Genomic DNA, 12,633 nt, shown 5'->3' with positions numbered 1-12,633 from the left:
TTTTGTTGATTTCTTCCATTGTTTTTTGAATCTCTGTTTTGTTGATTTCCTCTCTGAGCTTTGTGATTTCCTTCCTTCTGATGACTTTAGGTTTTGTGTGTTCTTTTTCTAAATCATTTAGGTGGTGGGTTAAGTCGTCGTTTTGAGATTTTTCTTCTTTTTTGAGGAAGGCCTGTATTGTTGTGAATTTCCCTCCGAGCCCTGCGTTTGCAACATCCCATAGATTTTGAGTGGTTTTTGTCTTCGCTATCGTTTGTCTCGAGGTATGTTTTAATTTCCTTCTTGATTTGCTCATTGACCCATTGGTTTTTTTTTAGTAGCATGTGGTTTAGTCTCCATGTGGTTAGTTTTTTTCTCATTTCTTTTCCTGCGGTCGATTTCTAGTTTCATGCCGTAACGGTCAGAGAAGATACTTGAAATAATTTCTATACTCTTAAATTTGTTGAGGTTTAGCTTTGTGCCACAGAATGTGACCGATCCTTGAGAATGTTCCAGGTGTGTTTGAGAAGAATGTATATTCTGATTTTTCTGGATGTAATGTCCTGAAAATGTCGATTAAGTTTAAGTTTTCTATTGTGTCATTTAGGATCTCTGTTGCCTTATTGGTTTTCTGTCTAGAGGATCTGTCCATTGATGTGAGTGGGGTGTTAAAGTCTCCTACTATGATTGTTTCCCCACCAATTTCTCCTTTTATGTCTGTTAGTATTTGTTGTAGGTATTTGGTTGCTCCCATATTAGGGGCATATATATTGACGATTGTAATATCCTCTTCTTGAATGGATCCTTTTACCGTTAAATAGTGTCCTTCGTTGTCTTTCTTCATGGCCTTCATTTTAAAGTCTATTTTGTCTGATATGGTATTGCAACTCCTGCTTTCCTGCCTGGTTCACTGGCATGAAATATCTCTTCCCATCCCTTCACTTTCAATCTATATGTGTCTTTTGCCCTAAGGTGAGTCTCCTGTAGACAGCAGACTGTAGGTTTTGGCTTTTTAAATCCAATCTGCCACTCTGTGTCGTTTGGTTGGAGCATTCCGTCCATTGACGTTTAAGGTAATTATTGATAAATATGTACCTATTGCCATTTTAAACCTTGTTTTCCAGTTGATTGTGTGTTTCTCCTTCCTTCCTTCCTTTTTTTGGTTGGATGTTTTCCATTTATTTTATGCTTGAGTTCTTTCCTTTTCTTTTTTCTTTCCTTTTCTTTTCTCTCCTTGTCTTTTCCTTTTTAGGGCTGCGCTTGCAGGTGGCATGTGGAAGTTCCCAGGCTAGGGGTAGATTGAGAGCAGTGGCTGCTGGCCTACGCCACAGCCACATCAATGCAGGATCCGAGCTGTGTCTGCAACCTACACCACAGCTCATGGCAATGCTGGATCCTTAACTCACGGAGTGAGGCGAGGGATGGAACCCACAACCTTATGGTTCCTAGTTGGATTTGTTTCCAGTGCACCACGCTGGGAGCTCCTGCTTCTTCATCTTGCTTATGTTTTTCTTTTTCTGTGAGTTTAGGGAAGCCAACCTGTAGTCTTGGACGACTACTTCTATGCAATAGCACCCCTTTGTATTTTGTGTGTGTGTGGGGTTACTATTTATTTTTGGTGTGGGAGTTTGAGTATTTGCTGTCTCTTTCTTTGGTGTGAGCAGGCCATTATCCCCAGGGTGCTGAGTGTGTTTCTAGGGAGAAGGAGGCAGTGGGTGGGGCTAGTAGTCAGTGCCTGGTTGCTGGTCTCTTAATAGCAGCAAGGACATGCAGGAAGGTGGCACAGACTCCTCCTAGTTGCAGGACCCTGGGAAGTGGTAAGGAGCCTCAGGCAGATTTATAAGGTGCCTAGAGCATTTGGCAGTGGGAGCAGCAGGGTTTGTGTTTTACCAGTGGGGTGAGAACAACAACAGGTAGTTTTCAATTGCAATGCCTTCCTCTGAGGTGAATGGAGCCCCAAGTGGCTCCTGTTCAGGGACCCCTAGTGGTATCGGGCCACACCCACCTCTGGAATCAGTGATACCTGCGGTGGTTTGCCTGCGCCAGCTGCAGACCATGCGAGAAGCACCCCGACTCACTTAGCCCACACAGGAAGTGCTGCACGGGCTGCTCCTAGTTGCAGCATCCTGGGAAGTGACAGAAATCAAGAATGTGGACACTGCCCAGAGCATTTGGCAGTGGCAGCAGCAGGGCCAGTGTGCTCCCAGGGGTGTGAGAGCAACAACCAGTGGTGTTCAATCACAGTGCCCTCCTCTGTGGTGCCCTTGAGGTGACTGGGGCCCCAAGCGGCACCTGACCATGGACGCCTAGTGGTGGCGGGCCACACCTGCCTCTGGAGTCAGAGATAACTGTAGTGGTTTATCCCCGCTACCTGTAGACCATGCAAGAAGCACCTTGTCCCGGTTAGCCCTCACAGGAGGTGCTGCACCGGCTGCTCCTAGTTGTAAATTCCTGGGAAGGAAGAGTGATCAAGCATCCGGGAAGTGCCCAGAGCATTTGGCAGTGGCAGCAGTAGGGCCAGTGTGCTCCCAGGGGAGAGAGAGCAAAAACAGGTGGCATTCCATCACAATGTCTTCCTCTGAAGTGTCCTCTGAGGTGGTTGGGGCTGCAAGTGGTTCTTGTTCAGGAATCCACAGTGGCAGTGGGCCATGCCCACCTCTGGAGTCAGAGATAACTGCAGTGGTGTGCCCCCACCACCTGCAGGCCATTCAAGAGGGACCTCACCCCGCTTAGCCAGAGCAGGAGGTGCTGTACCAGCTGATCCTAATTGTAGGGTCTTGGGAATGGACAGTGATCAAGCAGGTGGGGGCTGCCCAGAGCATTTGGCAATGGCAGCTGCAGGGTGGTTGTATTCCCAGGGGGGTGAGAGCAATAACGTGTGTTGCTTGGTTGCAGTGCCCTCTTATTTTTCCGACCCCTGAGGTGACTGGGGCAGCAGGTGGAGCCCACTCACAGGCCCCCAGTGGTGGCAGGCCACGCCTCCCTCTGGCCTGCGAGAAGACTGCTGTGGTCTGTCCCTGCCACCTGTAGATCACACAAGAAGCACCACATTGCACTTAGTCCCCTGCTGCCCTTAGTCCACACGAGAGGTGCCCAGCCACCCATAGCCTGCACAAGAAGTGCCCAGTCTCTTGTGGCCCGAACAGTGGCTTCTCACCACCCATAATCTGCACCAGAAGTGCCCTGCCCTCTGAGAGCCTGACCATGTGCATGTGTGTGGGGAGAGGCCTATGGTGGTCTGCCCCTCCTCTTGCCCTCCCCAACAATGTCGCCTTGCTTCTCCTGCGGGCCCAGAACTTCTCCTGGGTTCTCTCTACCGTGGCGTTCCACTCACCAGCCCGTAACACACTGCTCCGCAGCCCATAGCACACCACTCCTTGGCCTGTGGTACAAAGCTCCTTAGCCCCTTAGGCTGTCCCCACACAGCCAACCCTCGTCCTCTTCCTGGAACTGACCTCCAGAGGCTGAGTCTCAGCACACATCCCCTGCCCGAGCATCTCAGGCTGTGGTGTCCTGGGCAGCGGTGCAGATGATCTGTGTGGCTCTCCCTCTACTTTGCCCTCCTCAGTCCAGCTGCTGCACTTTTCTCCGTGATTTTGAGGTCCCTCCATCTTGGCTGGTCTCCCTGTTGGTTAGGTGGCTTCCCAGGGTGTGGGTTCCTTTTCTCTTTCACAGCTCCCTCTCAGGAATGCTAGTCCCATCCTGATTCTCTCTCTCTTCCTTTGCTCTACCCAGTTATGTCAAGAGTTTCTTGCTCTTTTTGGAGGTTTATGTCCTTCTGCCAGCATTCAGTGGATGTTCTGTGTGAGTCGTTCTACATGTAGATGTGTTTCTTTGATGTGTTTGTGGAGCAACGTGAGTGTGGCGTCTTAGTCCTCTGCCATCTCGATCTGCCTCTAATATTTTGTCTTTGTCTTTGAGTTTGGTCAGTTTGATTACTGTGTGTCCCAGAGTGTTCCTCCTTGGGTTTATTTTATATGGTACTCATTGTGCTTCCCGGATTTGAGTGAGTGATTCTTTTCCCATGTCAGAGAAGTTTTCCGCTCTTAACTCTGCAAATATTTTTTTCTGGCCCTTTCTCCCTCTCTTCTCCTTCTGGCACCCCTATAATACCAATGTTGGTGTGTTTAACACTGTCCCAGGTTTCTCTTAGGCTGTCTTCATTTCTTTTCCATCTTTTTTTCTCTTTTCTGTTTCACATCAGCGATTTCCCCTAGTCTGTCCTCCACCTCACTTATTTGTTCTTCTGCTTCCTGTATTCTGCGTTGGTGGCTTCTAGTGAATTTTTTTTTTTAATTTCAGTTATTGTATTTTGCATCTCTGCTTGCTTAATCCTTAGATCTTCTGTTTCTTTGTTCAGTCTTTCTTGTAATTTATCAATAGTTGCCCCCGGTTTACTGCCAAGATCTCGAATCATCTTCACTATCATCAGTCTAGAGTCTTTCTATGGAGGTTGATAATTTCCAGATCACTTAGCTGTTTCCCTGGGGTTTTTTCTTGCTCCCTTATCTGGGTCCTAATTCTCTGCCTTTTTATTTTGTGCAGATTTGTGTGTGTGTGTGTGTGTGTGTGTGTGTGTGTGTGTGTGTGTGTGTGTGTATGCGGTCTTGTTTTTGCAGATGATAGAGTTGTAGCCTCTCTTGCTTCTGATGTCTGCCTTCCTTGTGGCTGAAGTTGGTACGGGGGATTGCTGTAGGCTTCCTGATGGGAGGGACTGGTGCCTGCCCACTGGCAGGTGGAGCTGATTCTTATCCCTGTGGTGGGTGGGGCTGTGTTTCTGGGTGAGAATAGAGGCAGCTGTGTGCCTGGGAGGTTTTTAGGCAGATGGTTTTGCTGATGGGTGAGGCCGTGATCCCACCTGGATTATTGTTTGGGCTGGGGCTTCTCAGGCCTGATGGGTGGGGCCATATTTTCCCAAAATGGCCACCTCTAGAGGAGCACACACTGGTGATTATTCCTTGGACTTTGCCTCCATTGTCCTTCCGCCACAATGAGCCACAGTCACCCCCTGGTTTCCCAGGAGATCCTCCAAGAGCTGCAGTCATGTGTGACCCAGATTCCTATGGAGTCTCTGCTTTTCCCTGGGGCCCAGTGCACATGAAACCCTGTGTGTGGCTTTCAAGAATGGGGTCTCCCCTTCTCCCAGTCCCATGGAGCTCCTGTGCACAAGCCCCACTGGCCTTCAATACCAAATGCTTTGGGGCTCCTTCTGCCAATGCCAGATCCCCAGGGGTGGGAACTTGACGTGAGGCTCAGAAGTCTCTCACCTGTAAGTGAGTCTCTGTGATACAGTTACTTTCCAGGCTGTGGGTTGCCCACCTGGGGTGGGGGAGGTTGGGGGTTGCTTATATAACATACTCCCCCCCTTCTACTGTCTTGATGTAGCCTCCCCTTTGTCTTCTGGAGTAGCATATCTTTTTTGATAGTTTGCAGGCTATTTGGCTGAAGGTTGTTCAGCATTTGGTTGTAAATTTGTAGCTTTTAGGAGAGAAGGTGAGCTCCAGTCCTCCTACTCTTCCATCTTAATCCTGTCTCTCCTAAAATGTTTTTCTTTGCCCCAAATGACACCTCATCATAGAAGAATATACATATAGGAAAAAGTAAGAAAAAGAGTCATATCTGTAATCCAAACGTGTCAACTAATCATCATTCATATGATCCCAAATATCCTGCCACATGTGACCTCCCCCCCGCATTTCTTTCAGGCCACACTGGTCGCATATGGAACTTCCAGCCTAGGGATAGAATTGGAGCTGCAGGTGCTGGCCAGCACCCCAGCGACAGCAACCCAAGATACAAGCTGCATCTGCGACCTATGCCACAGCTTTCGGCAAAGTCGGATCCTTAACCCACTGAGCGAGGCCAGGGGTTGAACCCACGTCCTCAAGGATACGAGTTGGGTCTTTAACCCACTAAGCCACAGTGGGAGCTCTGTGAGCTATCTCCTTTGTAAAATGCCATTTTACTGACTGTCAAGCAGCTGGAAAGATCCTCAGCTTCCTTAGTTGTCCAGGAAATGCAAATCAATGCCACAGTGTGATACTACTTCACACTCTCAAGGGTGTCGAGAATGTAAAAGAGATAATAGGTGTTGCTGAGGATGTGGGGGTGATTGGAATCTTCAAACATTGCTGTGTGGGATGTGAAATGGTGAGCCACTGTGGAAAACTAACAGCCTGGCATTTTCTCCTTAAATTAAACCTAGAATTACCATATGATCCAGCCATCCCACACCTAGGTATGCACCCAGGGGAATTGAAAACGTGTACAAACAAAAATCTGCACACAACTCTTTAGAGTGGTAGAGTCCGCAATTGGTATAGTTGGATATTTGGGAAACAATCCAAATATCCATTAAGAGAGGAATGGATGAATAGGGTGTGGTATATCCATAACAAAACATACCATATAAAGGGTGACGCCCTGATACATGTGACAACGTGAATGAATGTTGAAATCATTATGTTACGTGAAAGGAGCCGGACACAGAAGGTCACATAGTGTGTGATTCCATTCAAATGACGTGTGCAGAATAGATAAATCCATAGAGAAAGATCTTGCAGGAGCTGCAGGATAGAAAGGGAATCAGAGAGTGACTGCTCATGGGTATGAGGTTTCCTTTTCAGGTGCTGAAAACATCTTGGAAGTAGAGAGAGTTGGTGGTTGCACAACACTGTGAATGTGCTGGACTCATGGAATCGAACACTTGCTAATGGTCAAAAAGGTGAATTTATGTTATGTGAGGTGTACCTCAACCCCAAAGTGCTATTTCATCATACATTTTTTCTTGTTAACCTGGCTTTTCCCATAATACTATATTGGGTGTTTTTTTTTTTTTGGTCTTTGTTTGTGGGTGGGTGGGTGCACCTGTGGCATATGGAGTTTCCCAGACTAGGGGTCCAATTGGAGCTGTGGCTGCCGGGTTACATCAGAGCCACAGCAAAGGGGGATCCAAGCTGTGTCTGAGACCTACACCACAGCTCACAGCAACACTGGATCCTTAACCCACTGAGTGATGCCAGGGATTGAACCCGCATCCTCATGGATGCTAGTCGGGTTTGTTATCCGCTGAGCCATGACGGGAACTCCCCCATAATACTGTATTGCGAAAGTCCTTCCACAACATAAACCCATCAACTTTTTAACATCTTTCAGTGTTAAGTATTCAAGTCATTATTTTAAAAATAGCATTATGTTAGAAAAATAATTTAGTTTTCTCACTTTGCGAGAATTCTCTTCATGCAGCTCGATGACTTGAGACGTCACCACCAATTATAAATTGAGTTATTCTTAACCATATAATTTTGGTGCAGAAATTTCATTTTTAGCAATAGCTACAGATACACCCACGGAAGATGTGGGTGTAGTCAAACACTTTTCCTACCACACTTAAGGCTTGGAGATTCCACTGGTGATTTTGGTCCTATTAACAGATGTCAACCACAGGAAGGAGAAGGTGAAGACACTTCAGCTCCCCCAGGCAAACACTGATTTCATCCTTTCCCCAATCTTCAGGATTGGAGAGATTGACTCACTGGTCACTCAGTGGATGAGTGGTGGGGTTGGGGTAAGTTTGGTCAGCCTGGCTTCAGAAATAATTTCTTACCTTCCAAGGAGGTGTTTCAGAACCCGGGTGCCTCAGATCGTGAGGAGAACTGCAGGCTTACGAGATGAGATTCTCTGATGAGCAGTGCCTAAATTTTTAAGTGTAATAATTTTGACAGAGAATACATTCATTCACTCATTTAAAAAATAAACCCTCAGTGGCAAATATTGGTCTTCCACATGTCCTTTGTTTTCCCATTTTTTAGGCAGACACTTTACTTTTTGCATATTGTTTTATCGTATATTTATGCAAAAAATGTATGTGCTTAGTTACCCTCTGCCTCATCTTAAACCTGCATGTAAGTTTACAAAATTCACAACAGTAAAGTTTGTTCTCTTTGGGGTAGAGTTCTGAGTTTTGAAAAAAGCATGGAGTTGTGTCACCACCACTAGCAGTGGCAACCTTATTAGTCAAAAATCCCTCTCAGCCCAATTCCTGCCAAAACATGCATCTATTCTCTATTCCTAGAGTGTGGCTTCTTTCACTTAACAGTGCATTTACAATTCATCCATGTGGCAAGTATCAATTGTTAGTTTCTTTTATTGGTAACTAATATTCCATAGTATGGGTGGACCACATTTTCTTCACCCGTTGGTGGAGATGCAGATTGTTTTGTGTTTTGTGCTGTTCCGACAAAGCTACTCGGACTCTTTGTGTATATTTGTACACACATTAGCATCTGGTGGTGTCAGTTTTCCCCCAGCCATTCTTATAGGTGTTCAGTGACTTATCACTTGGAGTTTAGTTTGTGTTTCCTAATGACTAATGATGTAGAATGTTGTGTTCTTGTGCCTATTTGCCATCCATATATCTTTGGTAAAGTGCCTATTCGAATCTTTTGCCCATTACTTTTCCTTCGATTCTTTACCTTTTTAAAAATTATAGTTGTGTTGCAATGTTGTGCTAATTTCTGATATACAGCAAAATGACATTTTTATATATACGTATCTTTTCAAATATTATTTTTTTAACATGGTCTGTCCCAGGAGGTTGACTATAGTTCCCTGTGTTATACAGTAGGACCTTGTTTATCCTTCTAAATGTAATAGTTTGTATAAACTAATCCCAAACTCCCAGTCTATCCCTCTCCATCCCACCTCCCCTTGGCAACTACAAGTCTGTTCTCAATATCTGTGGGTCTGTTTCTCTCTTGTACAGAGTTTCATTTGCTTCATATTTTAGATTCCACATATAAATTGTATGATATCCTTTTTGTCTTTGATTTCATGTTGTATGATAATTTCTAGTTGTGTTCATGTTGCTGCAAATTGCATGACTTCATTCTTTTTCATGGCTTAGTAGTGTTCCACTGTATATATGTACCACTTTTTCCTAATCCATTCACTTGTTGATGAACTTTGAGGCTGTTTCCAGGTCTTAGCTATTGCGAATAGTGCTGCAATGAACATAGGGGTTTTTGTATCTTTTTGAATTATAGCTTTTTCTGTATATATACCTAGGAATGGGATTGCTGGATCTTATGGCAGTTCTATATTTAGTTTTCTGAAGAACCCCCATACTGTCTTCCATAGTGGCTGAACCACATTTCATTCCTACCAATTTACTTCCCTGGATTGTTTACCGTCTGATTATTGGATTTTGTCTACAAGTCCTTTGTCAGATAGATGATTTGCAAGTCTTTTTTTTCCCCTAGTGGGTGGTGGCTAGTCTTTACATTATCTTAGATGTCTTTCACAGAATTGCATTTTATAGTTTTTATAAAGTACAATTGACCGTGTTTTTCTTTTTATGATACTGCTTATCAGGCTTATATTATTATATACAAGAACTCTTTATCTAACCTAAGGCTATAAAGAGTCTCTTTTTTCCCAAAGTTTTTACATTTTTTACATCCTTTATTTCTTTTTTTTATTACTTGAATTGATCACATCTGTAGTTGTATAATGATTACATCCTTTATTTCTATGATCCATATTAAAGTTTGCATAAGGTGTGAGGTTTGAGTTGACATTTTTTCCTGCATATAGTGTCCACGTTTTCAAGTATCACTTATTGAAAAGAGTATGCTTTGTACATTGACCTGCACATTTCTTTAAAGTATTCTGGACTCTCCATTCTGTTCTATTGACTTATGTGTCTAGTCTTTGGCCAATAACACAATGTCACAATTCCTGTCGCTTTAGAGTGTGTCTTAAAAGGGATTTATCAGGGAGTTCCCGTTGTTCCTCAGTGGTAATGAACACAACGAGTATGCATGCAATGCGGGTTTGATCTTTGGGCTTGCTCAGTGGGTTAGGGATCCAGCAATGCTGTGGCTGTGACTGTGGCTGGCAGCTGCAGCTTTGATTCAACCCCTAGTTTTGCAAATTCCACATCTGGGGTGGGGGGGGCTCGTATCAATCTTTCAACCACATTTTTTTCTTTTCAGAAAGATTTTGGCTATTCTAAGTTCTTTGCACTTTCATGTAAATTTTATCATTAGCTTATCTAATTCTCTAAAAAGTCCTCCTGGGATTCAGTTTCCTAGAACTTATAGATTAATTGATCAATTTAGTGAGACAACATCCTAACACCATTGAGTCTTTCACACCATGAGCATTGTATATCTCTCCATTAATCTGGGTCCTCTTACATTTCTTTTATGAAAGGTGAAACTGCAGCCAGCAAGCTGCCCTACATATTTGTTCTAGAGAGACCCCAGGCTGATTCTAGGGAGGCGTGTTCTTATGGTAACAAAATAAGAATTACGCATCTGATTTGTGTGCAAGCTATGTGCCACTCATCATGCCAAATCTTTATTTATTTTCAAAATTGAGTTTTGGTAATAAAAGTTACAGCAGCTCAGCATGGATGGAATGCATTAGAGACTACAATTCTACTTCCTCCAATTCTTCTGTGTTGTGTGGATTCTTCCTGATTTTTTCCCAATGTGTATACAAACATGTGCACAATACAAATATTTGTAAGTTTTAGTTATCAATGGAACCTTTACCCAAATACTATTTTGAAACATACATTCCTCTCCTCTCTCTACCTGCATCTTTTTTTTTTTTTGGACATGCCTATGGCATTGGGATGTTCCTCTCCTCTCTCTACCTGCATCTTTTTTTTTTTTTTTTTTGGACATGCCTATGGCATTGGGATGTTTCAGCCCAAGGATGGAGCCTGCACCACAGTAGTGACCAGAGCTGTGGAAGTGGCAATTCCAGTTCCTTAACCACAAGGCAGCTCCCTCTACCTATGTCTGACAGGATACTTGCAACTCTCTGTGAGGTTTTATCAGCCCATTTTGCTGATTATAGACTGAGGTTCAGAGAGGTGACGGCATGTACCCAAGGCTGGTGACTCACAGTGACCACCACCTCGGATGTGACACAGGCTTGCCTGTTGCCTATTGCCTGGCTCTGGATGGGGGGGAAGGGACTCAGGAGAAGGAGCAGGGTGGTGAGTGGCTCCACTCCTTCCAACACTGGCTGGAGACTTTCCATAAGCCAGGCTTGGGTGATTTGGCATCTGAGGTGCTCCTTGTTTGCTGAAAAACCATCGGGGATGCTCCTGAACATCCCCAAAGATGAACAGAAAGTCTCCCCCTGAGGCTTCTTGCCCTCAATGCTGGCTCCCTTTCTCCTTCTACCACCTGACCCAGGAATCCGGGGAGCCAGGCCCTTTTGATTGCAGGCCCAGATCCTGCCCTTCTGATTAGAGCAGAGACCTGTGGGGGTTTGAGTATTGGTCATGGCTAATGGAAATTCCACATCTGCTTATAGATTCCATATGGGGCCAGAATTTACTGCTCTGGGTGGCCTTCCAAAGGAGAAGTTGCATGATGCTGTTCTGCCATAGTGGGAAGTGCTAGATGCACTTTGGGTAGCACACCTGGAACATAGTAGGTATACTTTATATAGAGCAGCTGCCATATAGTAGGCATGCTTTTTGAGACACCCAGCACACAGCAGGCACTAATTACCCACAGTTCTCTGCACAGAGTAGGTTTTCTTTGTTTGGTGTAATGGCACACAGTAGCATAAGTATTATTGGCAGCCCATTTTGTGCACTCCATCATTTTTGAGTCTCCTGATGGGCCTCATGTTCCTGTGGAATCCTCCTCTGTCCCTGTCTCAGGGTCTCATCCAACATCCCATTTCCCAGATGGGAAGGCTGAGCCCAGAGAGGGTTTGCAGAGCCCATAGCCAGAGCGAGGGCGGGGCCGAACTCCACTCAGGATCTCCCAACTCTGCTTTCTCCTGTGTGGACCTTGTTCTCTCTTGGCCCCTCCTAGCCTTACCCCTCACGCCTCCAGGTGCCCTCTTCTGACTGGGCCCTTGACCTGCTGAATCTGCTGTGGTAATCCCCAGCCAGGCTGGTTTCTCTGATCCTGCTCCCAGCACTCTTATCCCAACCCAAGGTCTGAGTTGCTTGGAGACAGAACTTGAACTCCTGCCAGGCTGTTTCTTGCCTATGGGCTTCCTGATTCTGTGCCAAGGAATAGTGAATGCCCCCGCATGGCCCACGTGTGGAGAGGAGCCCCAGAGGATGTTTTGAGAGGTGGTTGGCACCAGAACATTCTTTTTTTTTTTTTTTTTTCCTGCTATTTCTTGGGCCGCTCCCACGGGATATGGAGATTCCCAGGCTAGGGGTTGAATCGGAGCCGCAGCCACCGGCCTACACCAGAGCCACAGCAACGAGGGATCCGAGCCGCGTCTGCAACCTACACCACAGCTCACGGCAACGCCGGATCGTTAACCCACTGAGCAAGGGCAGGGACCGAACCCGCAACCTCATGGTTCCTAGTCGGATTCGTTAACCACTGCGCCACGACGGGAACTCCAGAACATTCTTAATTATACCTGCTGTACCCTGGCCTTGGAAGGGCAGGGGTGGCTATAAACATAGGGGCCCAGAGTCATCTTTGCCCTCACTCCAAAAAGCTTCTTGCCCCACATGGGAGGTGCTGAATCCTGAGGAGCAAGCATCTGCATCATGTGACTCTAAGCTGTTTCATCTCTGGAGCCAGCTGCTTTGTGTTTCTAAGTCTTGGGCAGAGGGCCAGGTGGGGAGGAGGCAGCCAGGGGAGCAGGGATTGGCTG

Source organism: Sus scrofa, chromosome 2 (assembly GCF_054392235.1).
Source record: "Sus scrofa isolate SSC_HxYL_T2T_F1_AM1 chromosome 2, Sscrofa_HxYL_maternal_Yorkshire_Landrace_v2.0, whole genome shotgun sequence".
NCBI lineage: Eukaryota > Metazoa > Chordata > Mammalia > Artiodactyla > Suidae > Sus > Sus scrofa.
This window is presented reverse-complemented; position numbering follows the sequence as displayed.